Genomic DNA, 15,516 nt, shown 5'->3' with positions numbered 1-15,516 from the left:
GAACAGACCAATCACAAGCACTGAAATTGAAACTGTGATTAAAAACCTTCCAACAAACAAAAGCCCAGGACCAGATGGCTTCACAGGCGAATTCTATCAAACATTTAGAGAAGAGCTAACACCTATCCTTCTCAAACTCTTCCAAAATATTGCAGAGGGAGGAACACTCCCCAACTCATTCTACGAGGCCACCATCACCCTGATACCAAAACCAGACAAAGATGTCACAGAGAAAGAAAACTACAGGCCAATATCACTGATGAACATAGATGCAAAAATCCTCAACAAAATACTAGCAAACAGAATCCAACAGCACATTAAAAGGATCATACACCATGATCAAGTGGGGTTTATCCCAGGAATGCAAGGATTCTTCAATATACGCAAATCAATCAATGTGATACACCATATTAACAAATTGAAGGAGAAAAACCATATGATCATCTCAATAGATGCAGAGAAAGCTTTCGACAAAATTCAACACCCATTTATGATAAAAGCCCTGCAGAAAGTAGGCATAGAGGGAACTTTCCTCAACATAATAAAGCCCATATATGACAAACCCACAGCCAACATTGTCCTCAATGGTGAAAAACTGAAACCATTTCCACTAAGATCAGGAACAAGACAAGGTTGTCCACTCTCACCACTATTATTCAACATAGTTTTGGAAGTGTTAGCCACAGCAATCAGAGAAGACAAAGAAATAAAAGGAATCCAAATCGGAAAAGAAGAAGTAAAGCTGTCACTGTTTGCAGATGACATGATACTATACATAGAGAATCCTAAAGATGCTACCAGAAAACTCCTAGAGCTAATCAATGAATTTGGTAAAGTAGCAGGATACAAAATTAATGCACAGAAATCTCTTGCATTTCTATACACTAATGACGAAAAATCTGAAAGTGAAATTAAGAAAACACTCCCGTTTACCATTGCAACAAAAAGAATAAAATATCTAGGAATAAACCTACCTAAGGAGACAAAAGACCTGTATGCAGAAAATTATAAGACACTGATGAAAGAAATTAAAGATGATACAAATAGATGGAGAGATATACCATGTTCCTGGATTGGAAGAATCAACCTTGTGAAAATGACTCTACTACCCAAAGCAATCTACAGATTCAATGCAATCCCTATCAAACTACCACTGGCATTTTTCACAGAACTAGAACAAAAAATTTCACAATTTGTATGGAAACACAAAAGACCCCGAATAGCCAAAGCCATCTTGAGAACGAAAAATGGAGCTGGGGGAATCAGGCTCCCTGACTTCAGACTATATTACAAAGCTACAGTAATCAAGACAGTTTGGTACTGGCACAAAAACAGAAATATAGATCAATGGAACAGGATAGAAAGCCCAGAGATAAACCCACGCACATATGGTCACCTTATCTTTGATAAAGGAGGCAAGCATATACAGTGGAGAAAAGACAGCCTCTTCAATAAGTGGTGCTGGGAAAATTGGACAGATACATGTAAAAGTATGAAATTAGAACACTCCCTGACACCATGCACAAAAATAAACTCAAAATGGATTAAAGACCTAAGTGTAAGGCCAGACACTATCAAACTCTTAGAGGAAAACATAGGCAGAACACTCTATGACATACATCACAGCAAGATTCTTTTTGACCCAGCTCCCAGAGAAATGGAAATAAGAACACAAATAAACAAATGGGACCTAATGAAACTTAAAAGCTTTTGCACAGCAAAGGAAACCATAAGCAAGACCAAAAGACAACCATCGGAATGGGAGAAAATATTTGCAAATGATGAGACCAAAAAGGGATTAATCTCCAAACTATACAAACAGCTCATGCAGCTCAATATCAAAAATAAATAAATAAATAAATCCCAAAATGGGCAGAAGACCTAAATAGACATTTCTCCAAAGAAGACATACAGATGGCCAAAAAGCACATGAAAAGATGCTCAACATCACTAATTATTAGAGAAATGCAAATCAAAACTATGAGGTACCACCTCACACCAGTCATAATGGCCATCATCAAAAAAATAACTACAAACAATAAATGCTGGAGAGGGTGTGGAGAAAAGGGAACCCTCCTACACTGTGGGTGGGAACGTAAATTGGTACAACCATTAAGGAGAATAGTATGGAGGTTCCTTAAAAAACTAAAAAAAAACTAAAAACTATAGAACTACCATATGATCCTGCAATCCCACAGCTGTGCATATATTTGGAGAAAACCATAATTCAAAAAGATACATGCACCCCAATGTTCATTGCAGCACTATTTACAATAGCCAAGACATGGAAGCAACCTAAATGTCCATCGACAGATGAATGGATAAAGAAGATGTGGTACATACATACAGTGGAATATTACTCAGCCATTAAAAGGAATGAAATTGGGTCATTTGTAGACACGTGGATAAATGAGATGTGGTACATATATACAATGGAATACTACTCAGCCATAAAAAAGAATGAAATAATGCCATTTGCAGCAATGGGTGGACCTAGAGATTATCATACTAAGTGAAGTAAGTCAGACAGAGAAAGACAAATATATGATATCACTTACATGCGGAATCTAGTAAAAAAGAAATGATACAAATAAACTTATTTACAAAACAGAAACTGACTCACAGATCTCGAAATCAAACTTATGGTTACCAAAGGGGAAATATGGGGGGAAGTGATAAATTAGGAGATTGGGATTAACATATACACACAACTATATATAAAATAGATAACTAATAAGGACCTACTGTAGAGCACAGGCAACTCTACTCAACATTCTGTAATAACCTATATGGGAGGTGAATCTGAAAAAGGATGGAGACATATATATATAACTGATTCACTTTGCTGTACACCTGGATCTAACACAACACTGTAAGTCAACTATACTCCAATAAAAGAAAAAAAAACAGAGATAGGAGTGGATACCTAAACAGAAACTTTGCTCTGGAAGAATTAAGTAACTCTTTTCTCAACAGCAAGTAACTCATTTCTCAACAATAAACTACTATCTCCATTGCGACATTTGTTCTATTCTATTTAAAAAAAAAAAAAAAAAAAAGACACAAGAAGTTCTCAGTCAATACTTCAGACCATTTGGTTCTGTAATAATGTACAAGATGGTCTAGATCATGGATCCCCACCAGACTCCCAGAATTTAAACCAGGGCTAAGGAAGTTGCTAGCTATGTGATAGCAAGTTACTTGATTTCGTCGTGCCTCAGTTTCCTAATTAATGTAAAATGGAAATACTGATGATGATTCCTTGTAGAGTTCTTTCAAGAATTAAAATTATATATACATATAATTTAATTTTTTATAATAGTACTGGCATTATATGTGTGTTACAGTAGTTGTTGCTGTTGTTGTTATACATAATATATACTTAATTAATAAGGCATGAGAGTTTCTCATACATATTAAGTAAGGATTTGTTAAAAGTCAGGGACTGGTATCTTTGCTATATTCTGGAGAGGCATTTTCTTATATATATGGGTAATAATCGTTTGTGGAAACAATTCAAATCATTGTTTGAGTTTGCCTCATTGCTGAGTTCATAGTTATATTAAAAATACTTTAATTACCAAGATTATATTTAAGTGCTTATTAAACAAGGAAAGAATAACCTAAGCTGTTTTCTACACATCAGCTTATCCTCAGCACCAAAAGAAAAATTTAGGACCAGAATAAGAAATGTTCTTACATTTCTAGTATATATATCTTAAAAAGTTAAAGTAAAGAGACCACTTCAAAACATGAGAGGAAGTAATCTTTGCAGCCTGTGAGCATTCTCCAGTTGGACTTGAGAACATCCAATAGTCATCACCTGCAGTGCAAGTTCATGCAGGCTTGTGACTGTACCCTCCATACTACCCTCCTTGGTTTCCTCCTTCTAGAAAGTGCCATAGTTTAGACAAAACTCTTCCACAAAACACAGTTGCTTGTCATATCTTCCAAAGGATGTGACTGGTTTTGAATTCTGCATGTTAAATTGGATATGTGGAAAGGACCAAGGAAAAGACATCCAGAGCTAACAAAGGGATGAGACAGCCTTTTATCAAGAAAACACTGACAGGATTAGGATGCTTTGGTTTGAAGAAGAAAGCTTCATTAGATGCTTAATGAGATCATATCAAAATGTGCAATTTATTGGGAACAAAAATAGTACAAATTCATGGCTATTTCTTCAAGGCAAGAGAAAAGAAACTAACATTTATTGGGTGCTTATTAGGTGCCAGGCCATCTATCTATCCATCCATTCATCCATCCATCCATCTATCTATCTTATCTGATTTTATTTCCAAAATAGTCTTGTAAAATAGGCATATTTTTTTTTCTAAAAATGGAGTCTCAGACACACTAAGTAATTTTCCCAAAGACCTTTACATAGAAAATAGCAAGCCTATGGGCTTCCCTGGTGGCGCAGTGGTTGAGAATCTGCCTGCCAATGCAGGGGACACGGGTTCAAGCCCTGGTCTGGGAAGATCCCACATGCCACGGAGCAACTGGGCCCGTGAGCCACAATTACTGAGCCTGCGCGTCTGGAGCCTGTGCTCCGCAACGAGAGGCCGCGATAGTGAGAGGCCCGCGCACCGCGATGAAGAGTGGCCCCCACTTGCCGCAACTGGAGAAAGCCCTCGCACAGAAACGAAGACCCAACACAGCCATAAGTAAATAAATAAATAAATAAATAAAATTAAAAAAAAAAAAATAGCAAGCCTAGATTGGAAATCAAATTTGACTTCACTGTCCAACTCCATCCTCTATAATGTGGCATGAAAAGTCTTTATTGAGTGGGAAAGCACTGGTCCCACCGTTTATAAGCCACATTCAGGCTAAGTTAGACATAGTGAAGAAGTTCCTACGATAAAAAATGGTAAAGAAGTAGAACTGACTCTCAGCCTAGCAATCACTAAGTAGAATGACTAACCCAGCATCTGGGGTGGCACTGGAGGCCCACATGCACACTAAGTGCCTAAGGTGTTAGTTGTGGTAGAGACGAGGGTGTGGAGGCTGAGCTTACCACTGGTCTCCAGCTCACCTTCCTAGTTCCTCATAAAGACCTCCTTTGGCAGCGTGCAGGGTGGCTATCATCCCACAGTTCAGTCAAGACACAAAGAAGCCTTCCTTCAGCTATGCTAAATAATGGCATTTCCTTCTAGAGCTATTTCCAGACCTTTTCCTTCTTTCTTCTTATTCACAAAAGCTTATTAGCAGTTTGCCAATAAGCAGCCTTTCAGCATTTTGCACTGTTTTCCACTTGAGTGAAATGACCTCTGTGATAAATGCAATCACTAACTCTAATTCTCTGTTAAGATGAAGCCAAAAATGTGAAGGCCTTACCCTGATGTCATAACACAGAGTGACTCCATTTCTAAAAAACAGGAAACGGTATTCTCAGCTATGTCCCATTGTTCCAACTGGTATAAAGCAGTTTGCCTCATATCTAGTTAATAATGAACTATGAAAAATATTCTGTTCCCTGCAATCATGGAAGAAAACTGACTCTGGAATCAAAGAATTAGTTTTGAATCCTGACCTCTCTGCTGTCTGTTGTTAATCTTAAACAGGACCCATCCCCTCCCTAAGCATGAGCTGCCTCCTCAGCCAAAAGGGAGAAAAGCATAGCACTCACCAACTTTCTGTAAAAGCAGCGGGTACCTGTAGGACCCTCAATACGTACTAGTTGAATATATGCTACATCTAAGTATTGTGAGAAAACAAACAAAACTTTCATTTTTAAAGCTTAGGTTAGTTTGAAGACCCACGTTGAAACTTGTTATTAAATACATATATATACGTACCTATGTATGTAAAACATTTCTTGATATAAAATAATATATTTGAGGTAGAATTAATCTTGCATTGCTGGAATATTTAGAAGGGGACACCTCAGTAATCCTCTGCAAAGCCCAGAGCACTACAGTTTATGCTGTATGTCCCAGCTGGCCGTCAAATACATAGATAACGTGGCATACAATCACTGTCACTGAACGCATAGTGGGAGAGGTATTTTGCATTTTGCATAGGCCAATGGGTCTTTAGCAGGTTTCCCATTAAGGTGTTATACTGCTGAACGTGGGCAATCAGCTGAAATTGGAAATTTCATTATTTCAAAATTCTCCTTGCTAATGCTTTCGTGAAAAGCAACTACTTAGGATATTTATTAAAATGAATGTGCTTTAAAAGGCCATAGGTTTATATATTTTTCACTGAAGTTGCTATTTACTTGACATAAAATAAGTGGAAATATTTCAGATTTCCAGTTAATTTGATCCATAGAGACAACAAAACTGTCTAACTGAGCCTCTACCTAGAGTTACTGCTGTTTTTTAAATTGATATCTGAATCATCTATAACTATGCCAGACATAACAAGGCAGAATAACATCCCCATTATCAGTATGAGCTCCTTGCTTCAGGTTCAAGTTGACAGATGCAGCCCATATCTTAATCTCCTCTTCCTCCTGAGACCCCATTAAAAAGAAGCTAATGGAATAAAAAAAAAAAAAAGGGACAAGTCCCATAACAGTAAAGGAAATGAGAAGGGAGCGTCAAAGGCCAAAAGATTTCAGCGTACTTCTGCATGACAGAAAGCAGATGGAAGGGTAATAATTGAAGAAACAGAACAAAGCAGTCCCTGCCTTAGATCACCTCCAGAGGAAAGGCATGTGCTGTACCTTACACAGCTCCGGGGGCACCTTACACATGGTATTCTGTGTGACTGCCATCTCCTGGAGATGTGTTTCCAGGGATGCCACCCACAAAACAGCCCACCACAGTGAAGCTGCCAAGTGTAGAGGAGCCCACAGCTCAGGAGGAAGCAGATCCGCCTAACAGAACCCAGGAAGCTCGGAGACTTCAGAATAGTGACAACAGATGGGATTGAGAGCAGAGCCTGAGAATAGAAGATGCCCCCACTCAGTGTGCACACCCCTGCGCACAGAACAGCTGGCAGGCGAGCACTTACCACCAGCCAGAAAATGAACTTTCTGCTCTGAAGAAACAGGATGACTCTTCTGAGGAGCCCAGATAAGCTCAATTGAATGGTGCCCCACACCAAAGCCCTGCACTATGTGCTAGTTAGGGGGACAGTTTCGGGTTTGCTCCCCTAACCTGAAGCCTTTCAGTGAAAAAGTTTTGCCCTTATATGCAATACTCTCTGAGACCTTTCTACTACCTCATTCTTAAATAGGAACGGACAACCACGGGTTACCAAGCATCTTAACAAACCTACCAAGTGACAGAAACAAGATTAAAACACACATAACAAAAACTATCCTCAGGAAGACAGAGGGATTTTGCTTGTTCTGGGAACAAAATAGAATTTAATGAAATGAAGTTGACCTTTGAACAATGTGATTTGAACTGTGCAGGTCCACTTATATGATGATATTTTTCAATAATAAATACTATAGTACTGCACTACCTGCAGTTGGTTGAATTCACGGATGTGGAGGAAACTCAGATATGGAGGGCTGACAATAAATTATACTCAGGTTAACCCCTGCCCTTTGTTCAAGGGTCAACTGCTCTAGTGTAAGCATATGTTTTAGCAATAGGGAAGTAACCACTAGAATTAGAACCGAAATGGTTAAAAGTGATTGCCTCTGGGAAGCTAGGTAGGATTCTCAGGAGAGGTGACACAAATTACATTTTGAAGAATGTATTTGGAACTAGGCAGGGGTTTTAAGAAAAAAAAAAGAAGAAGAAGAAGATCACGTGCAAAAAATCCTAGAAGTACTTTGCTAATACTGCAAAGACTAAGAAGTACCTTCAGCTACTCAAATATCTTCCTTTTGTCCAGTAGAGGACATACACTGTTTTATCTTACCTTAGAAGATGATTTTAGCAACAATATAGAGGCAGAATTTTCTAGAAACTAGCATTTTCACATCAATAAAATACCTGCCTTGAAAGATGTTAACCACTCTCTATGAATAGAAGGAATTCATATGGAGTGGATATTTTGTCTAATTGACCCCAACCAAAAATTTCTCCCAAATCTAGATGTCAGTAAATATCCCAAGGAGAACCAATAAGTGGTCTTGCCTATAAATAAATGCATCTAAGGGAACCCATCCTCTCAGGTTGACTGGTCTCTGGTGGTATCACTGTCATTCTTGCTGAGTGGAACAGGCCTGTCGCTGTAGCGATAGCTGTGTACTACCTCTGTTTGGCACAAGAGACGCCCTCTCCACACTCTAAGACCACGACAGGCCCTTGAGCCCATGCATTGGTGGAGCCAGGGAGCCTCTGGTGTTGCCCTACTGGGCCTGAACAGCTGTCCTTTCCCATGACACTCTGGGAACAGGACCTCACCTGGAATCATTTGCTCTTTTGTTCTCTATCCAGCTCCTTTTGCCTTAATAGAGAAGCTTTTTTACAGCTAACATACTTCCAATTCCCCAGAATGATGCTGATTTAAAGTACTGAGTCACCTGCCAACAGCCAGCATCAACATGCCAGCTGACATCTCACGTTAAATCATCTTGGCATTCCAGAGATTCAACAAACTTGGTCATGATGGTTTTTATATACATTTCTGGTTTGGTTTTAGTTTTCATAATCAACATTCATAAGTGAATTTGGCTGATAACTTTTATCATGTTCCCTTTCTCTGGTTTTGATATGAAGGTGAGATTTGTTGTAAAAAATGTTTCTTCCTTTTTTGTTTTCTGGAATAGTCTGATGTAAAATATTGGAATCATCTTGTCACTGAATATCAGTAAGATTGGCCTGTAAAAAAAAAAAAAAATAAATAAAGTACTGAGTCAGTCTTCTTAGTCTAAGTGCCTCCATATTTAGTTCCAAAATATATGGTCACTGTAGAAGGTGGAAGCATTACTGACCTGAGAATCAGGAGACCTGGATTCTGCGTTCAAGTCAGCCACCTCTTACTCTGTGATTTTGAGCGGATCTCAGTTACCTCATATACAAAGGGATGAGGTTGAGTTAAACAGTGTGTTAGATTCCTTCCCACTCTTAACATTTTATAATTTCATGAGTTCTGAAGGATATAAAAGTTTGGCTTCCAGACTTATAGAACTATTTCCAGAAATGAAACCTTGGGGACCACTGGACTCTAAACAGCTGGCCCTCAGGGGTAGTTGGCTTGAGTTATCTCTACCCACCCACTCGCAGACCCAGCCACCTTTCCCGAATCTAACCGGCGTGAATGCTCAACTTCCTCCAACACATTTCTGCACCCTGACCCTCAAAAGCAGTGCTAAGCAGTGTTTCCCAGAGTAACTAAGGAGGCCGGATGTGCTGAGAAATACACTGAATTATTTGCAGATCTAAAGAAGAAACTTCATTCAGGTTGTATAGTTGCTGGGGTCAGTGGTCAAAAATCGTTATTTGCCACAGAAATATAAGTGACCTCACCAAAACAGAGGGGCAAGTTAGGTTACTGAAGAGGATTTTTGTATATTTTTAGAATATACAAAAATATATATAGTTGTTACCCCCTTTATTTTGCCCTCCAGCCCGCTGAAGAGTTTATTTAGGGAGAATATAGGAAAATTAAAGAGACAAACAGCTAGTTGATTTTTATAAATGCCTGAAAGAAATCAAACTCCCTCCACCAAAAAAAAAAAAAAAAAATTTTTTTTTCTTCTGATTTATAGTCCAATAAAGACAGACCATCTTCTTGGGTGAGATTCCCACCCTTACTTTTGCCACCAGGTCACCTGCGGAAGGACCTTAGCTGCGTGAAAAGACTAAGAAAGTTTACGGCCCCCTCCTTCCATCCCAGAAGGGGAGAGTGAACTTCGGAGCTAAAACCTCAGGGGATTTATTAGGAATTAATCAGAGCAGCGGGTAACCCCTGATCATCTGTTTCTCCCAATTCACAATCACGTGTTTTCTTTTCATTTCTCCTCGTGTCCCTGCAGCTTCCACCTCTGCTCCTAGTTGAGCTGTCAGCTCGTTTTTCTTAGCCCTGTTTCTACTGGCCTACTGCTTCTTTTTTCCATTTCTTTACTCCAAAAGACATCCTTTCCTAGGCCTTATAATCTTTCTTCCTTACATGTGTAGAGCCGAAATATAAAAGGTGTCATCACAGCAAACTTTAAGGATTGCCAACAATTTATCAGTGTTGAAAAAATGCTGAGGCTGCAGAGAACTGGGAAATATTTAAGGGCTACCAATACATGGGATTCTAATTCTGTCACAGGGATTGGATTTCTATCGCCATCTGCTGTTGAAATAACAACTGTGTTTCAAAAAAAAAAAAAAAATTGTCCGATTCTTTATATAGGGCAGACAGAAGGTTCCAAATTTGGAATTTCGAGTAAAATATCAAAAAAGATTTTAGAAGATGACATTGAGAATCTAGATTTATATTTTCCCAGGTAAAGACTTTTATAAACATTAACCATTGTCATCATTATTCCACTGAGGAAAGCCTTCCTTAAAACCATGAAAACAGGAAAGATGTAAAATAAGGAATGTAGAACACTCCATCATAAAAGCAGGCAGTTCAGAAACATAGACAGTAAAGTTCAAAAAGGATATTTTCTATATCCAAATGCTAAAAATATAACATTAAATACTACATATTTAACACTAGCTGATATGTTGTAAGTGCTTTATGTGGATCTCATTTGGTTCCAATGACAATTATTATCATTATGTATGAGAATACTAACCCACTTTATGGATGGGGACACTGAGGCTTAGAGAAGTTAAGGGTGGTTCCCAAGGTCACAGCCAGTAAGAGGCAGAATTGAGACTGAAACCCACATTTCTAAGTCACCACCCTCTCTTGCCTCCTCAGAATTACATGTGTTTTGTTATTCCAAGTTGGCCAATTTGGAGGCCTAAGTAAGACACTGAAATACCATGTGGAGCTCAATATGATTTCTGGGGTTTTGGAAGTTTTTAGTCATTGTCAAAAATCCAGTTTCATATAAGAACATTAACAAAAGTAGAATGACCACCTAACGTGATTTCACTAGCTTGAAACGTGCTGAATTAGAAGAAATGGAGGAATAATATTTCCCCACTGTTGGCATATGTTTTACCCTGCAGAACTAGGAAGAAACCTGGAAGTGACAGATTAGGAGTCTGGTTATGCAGAGCTGCTGGGCTCTCCTGTTCAGTGGCCTTGCACACGGAGGCTGCTCAATGCCAAGCAGCTGGAATTTATCTCAGAGGGATGCCACAGAGTCCACTGGGGAGTTTGGTTTAGGGGTTTTCTATAAATAGTCCTTATTTTCTGTGCATAGTTCAATGCCAACATGATTACTTATCCCTGCATATATTCCTCGTAAAGCTTTTTATTTTTAATAAATTTGTTTAATAAAGGACTCAAAGTAAAGTGTAAATAGACTTCCTCCTCGTTATTATATAATTAAACATTTGAAACAGTGTGCTGCAGAATATTCAACTAGAAAATTGCTCCTCTTAATCAATACTCATAATAATGAATGCTAATAATAATATGATCACCCATGACACTGACTGATATGGCACTGGAAAGCTAGTTAATACACTGAATGAACCAAGGAGGAATCAAGAAAACACCCAGTTGTATGTTTGTTAGACCAGTAAAAATGAATACAGGAAACATTATTCCATGGCAGGATTTAGCTGCCCAAACTGTCAGAAAGTTATATCAATCACAAGACTCCTAATTGTTGTTCTGGCTCCAACCTGCTCTTTATATTTGCACTATTATCCCTCTTTGAATACTGTCCTTTTTTTTTTTTTAGCATCTTTCTAGTATTAAGGCTGCCCTTGCTGACTTGAGTCTGTTATGACCAATAAATAAATTCAATTGGGATTATAATGATGAGCCATAAAGACACTAACTCTGCCCTCAGTCTGGTGGGAAGAAGCAGACATTAATCAAATAATTGCACAAACAAATGCAAATCTATACCTGGGCCAAGTGCTATGAAAAAGTGACCTGTGATGCTCTGAGTGTCTGGAATAGGGGATCCAACCTCCTCAGGAAGGTCAGGGAGGTCTTGGAAGCCTCTGAACAACGAGTAGGCATTAACTAGGCAAAGAGAAAGAAAGGGCTATCATCAATGGCTGCACAAGCAATGATTAAGAATGTGTCTGAGTGTATTTCTGAGCTGAGCACAGACTAGAACATGAATTCAGCAGAGCTTGCTATTTAGAAATTTATAATAAGGAGGCTGACTCACGGTTGACTGCCTCCTCCAGAGAGGCCATTTGATGAAGATTTCCAGTGCTTATCAGAAATGTGTGATCTCTGCAAAGACGTAATTCTCTAAATTCCATCTGAGCCGTTCTGCTGTTCCGTTGTTTTTTTGTTTGTTTGATGTATGTGTTTGCTTGTTTATCTGTCTGTGTGCCAGAACGTAGAGATCCTTCCTTGCTGCTGCTGCATGCTACTCTGCTACTCTCCCAACTCTTTTTCCTGGCCCCTCTTATTTTCTGTCTTTTCTCCCTCTCCCCTCCCTTTTCCCTAGAAACTTTCTCCTCCTCCTCCTCTTCTTTTACTTTTTATTCTCCATTCATTTCTTTCTTTTTCCTTTTATTCTTCTCTTTTGCTGTTCACCCTGAAGGTACTAGGCTCATGTTTGTATAGTGCAATGCAATTTACAAAGGCATCTCAAGGACATCACTCCATTTGGCCCCAATAACAAATTTTTTTAAAGGGAGGCTGAGTAAGAATCACTTATCCTGTTTACAGGTGTGTCAGAAGGTAAGTGGCTTTTTCAAGATCGTGTATCTGTGAAGGGGAAGAGCTTTGACTGTAACCCATACGCCTATCTCCCAGCCCCATACTCTCACCACTAGACCATCTTGTCTTAACAGAAATGTCAAAGACATACCAACCACATCTTTTAGTCTGATTGACAGAGTAGGTACTTCTCTGTCCTGTTATTCACAAAGATGCGTCTAATCAGAAGTCATGGTCAGGGGGTTTCTGGTTGTTCATCCATCACATGAGTAGAAACAGCCTCATTCTCATCTGATGAATATTTACTGGACATCACATGTGACCTTGACCTGAACCACTTATAAAGAATGATTTTCATTATATTTTTACCTTGCCTGCCTATGACCCGGGAGGTGGCATGGCTGTGGAGAGCAGGAAATGAAGAGGATTGCTTTGAGTATCATTTGTCAGCCTTCATTAGATTACTCCTCTTGAAACATCCATCTTTATATATCCAAACTGAATCTGGTGTTTTTCTCTGCATGCATTGCTAATCCCTCAGACACCCTCAAATTTCATTAGGATTTCTGTTTACTTCCTTCTCCTGGCCAATTACAAAAGAGTTTAAAGAAAGAGCACATCCATATCCTATGCCATAAGCCAGATGTCCCTCTATTACAGAAAAACAGTCAGTAGTCTTTATCCTTTATTTAATCTCTCTGATTTCCCGTCCTGGTAAATGTTTACTCCACTGAAGTATGCTTTTAAGATGTGGGTCAGCAATCTTTGACTGATGGATCATAGTCGGTTAAAGGTTCCTGCCTGTTACATGGAAAAATTAGCCTGCTCAAGAAGACTTGTATAGGAGACAAGCACACCATCCATCCATTCATTCAGTCAGTGATCTGACTGATGAATCTCTCATTCATTCTTTCATTCAACTAGTGTTTTCTGGATGCCCAGTATATGCCAGACACTCTAGTGAGGCATTTGAGAAAATCAAGAAGAAAAAGGCCCAGTTCCTGCCCTTGAGGAGCACACAGTCTAGTGAGAGTGACAGAATGTTGAAAACTGCAAAAATTCACTGAGCTTACATCTCTGTAATTTCAGGACAAAAGAAAAAGCAGCTGATTTGGAGGAAACTAGTAGCACTATTCAGATGTGGGTTCAGTGATTTTTATTAAGTGACTACCAAACCCAAAGGGAAGAGAGCAGAGGAATTCTTTCAGACTGAGGAATTTTCATGCTCACATGGGCTGGTATCAAGAGTTGGGAATCTTCCCTTCTCCAGGTCTATAAAAGCTACATGGAAGTGCAGAATAAAGCCATGCTTTTCACAGCCTATTCAATTTTGCAAATAGAGAATTCTCCTGTGGTGGAGCATTAATTATGCACATTAATGGGAAAATTGCATTTCAATATCAACGTTGCATAATATTAAAATATGTAAACATCTCTCCCCTTACAGCGCTTTTCCTGCACCTCTGAAATACTTGCTTGTCCTCAAGTCCCTCTCCTCAGTAGAGCAGCCTGGTATAATTTAAAGAACACGGCCTTTTGATTTATCTCTACCTTCATTTAAAAACTGGCTCTTACTAGCTGCATCACCTTGAGCTGTTACTGAAACTTCTCTGTTTCTTTAATCTATAGAGAAGGGATTAATATCTACTTCATAAGATTGTTTTGAGAATTTAGTTTTTAAAGATATGTAAATATCCTAGCACAGTAGGTTCACAGTAGGAATTAGCTCTCTCTCTCCTCTCTCCCCTCTCTCCCTATATTTCATCCGCCCCTTTTCTTTCTGATGTGCTAGGACCTCATCCCTCTTCATCCATACCAGGAATCCATTAACAAGCAAATGAAACTTCCATTCATTGTTCATTTAACAGACATTTCCTGTGCACCTCTCATGTGCCCTTGGGAAGATATAGTCAGTCAAGAGTGTGGAAGACAGAACACAGCACACAGTAGAGAAGCAAAGGAAGAAGAGAGAGTATGCCCATTTAGAAAGAGACACCAAGGGTTCAAACGCCCTTCTAGACCCAAAGAAATGCAATGGCAGACTTTCAGAAAGAGTCGCAGATGTGAAAAGGATGTTTTTGGGTAAAGTGTCACCTCAGACCACCTCCTATTTTACACATGACAGAATAAGTCCAGAGCCCGTGCAACTGTGTGCTAGCTCACATACATGCACACACAGATGCTCTTTCCATACCCCTGGGTCTCCACTGATTGCCATTATATTAAAAGGGTTTATAAGAAACTTGTACATATGTATCCCTAGGAGCCTTTTTGATTGCCGAAATAACAGATTAAATTTCTGCCACACAACTTAATGCTTGTAGTTTCTATCTTGTTTCATGTACAGGAGTTTCTCCCCGCTTTAGGTGCAGAACTCCTAAGGGTGGCTCCTAGGTTTTATCCTATCATGTAGTTTTGAAGTGATCTCCCAAGCATGGACTACGTTTAACAAATTATGATTTGTTAAAGTTCCTTCTCCTATTATGACCTAAGGAGTCAGGGATTCACTTTCCCTGAGTGACTGATTTTCTCCACTTCCAGTCTTTTTTTTTTTTTTTTTTTACTAATGGAGATAAGCCAATTGATCATACAAGGTATAAGGTTGTGGAAGCAGCAAAGGCTTTTATAGGCAATTAGGAGTATGAATGCTGCTGCTACCACTTTTAACTGGTCAACCTTGAACAAGAACCCTAACCTTTCTTTTCTCATCTTTAAATGAGAAAAATAATACCTAATTTATAAGGACAGTATAAGGATTAAATATCCATAGCTCTTAATAAACATTGGTGATTATAATTAAAACTAAAGCTCCTCTCACTAACCAAAAAATAAATTTGTATTATGTTCAGTAATGAAAAA

General features: G+C 38.8%; 1 protein-coding gene across 12 annotated transcripts in view; it reads left to right on the top strand.

Moving 5' to 3' along the window:
• DLG2 (discs large MAGUK scaffold protein 2) overlaps positions 1-15,516 on the top strand; it is a 1,232,045-nt gene that overhangs the window by 790,317 nt on the left and 426,212 nt on the right. The window lies entirely within an intron of this gene.

This window comes from Balaenoptera acutorostrata, chromosome 9 (genome assembly GCF_949987535.1).
Source record: "Balaenoptera acutorostrata chromosome 9, mBalAcu1.1, whole genome shotgun sequence".
Classification (NCBI taxonomy): Eukaryota; Metazoa; Chordata; class Mammalia; order Artiodactyla; family Balaenopteridae; genus Balaenoptera; species Balaenoptera acutorostrata.
The sequence above is the reverse complement of the archived record's forward strand: the minus strand, read 5'-3'. Positions and strand labels throughout refer to the sequence as shown.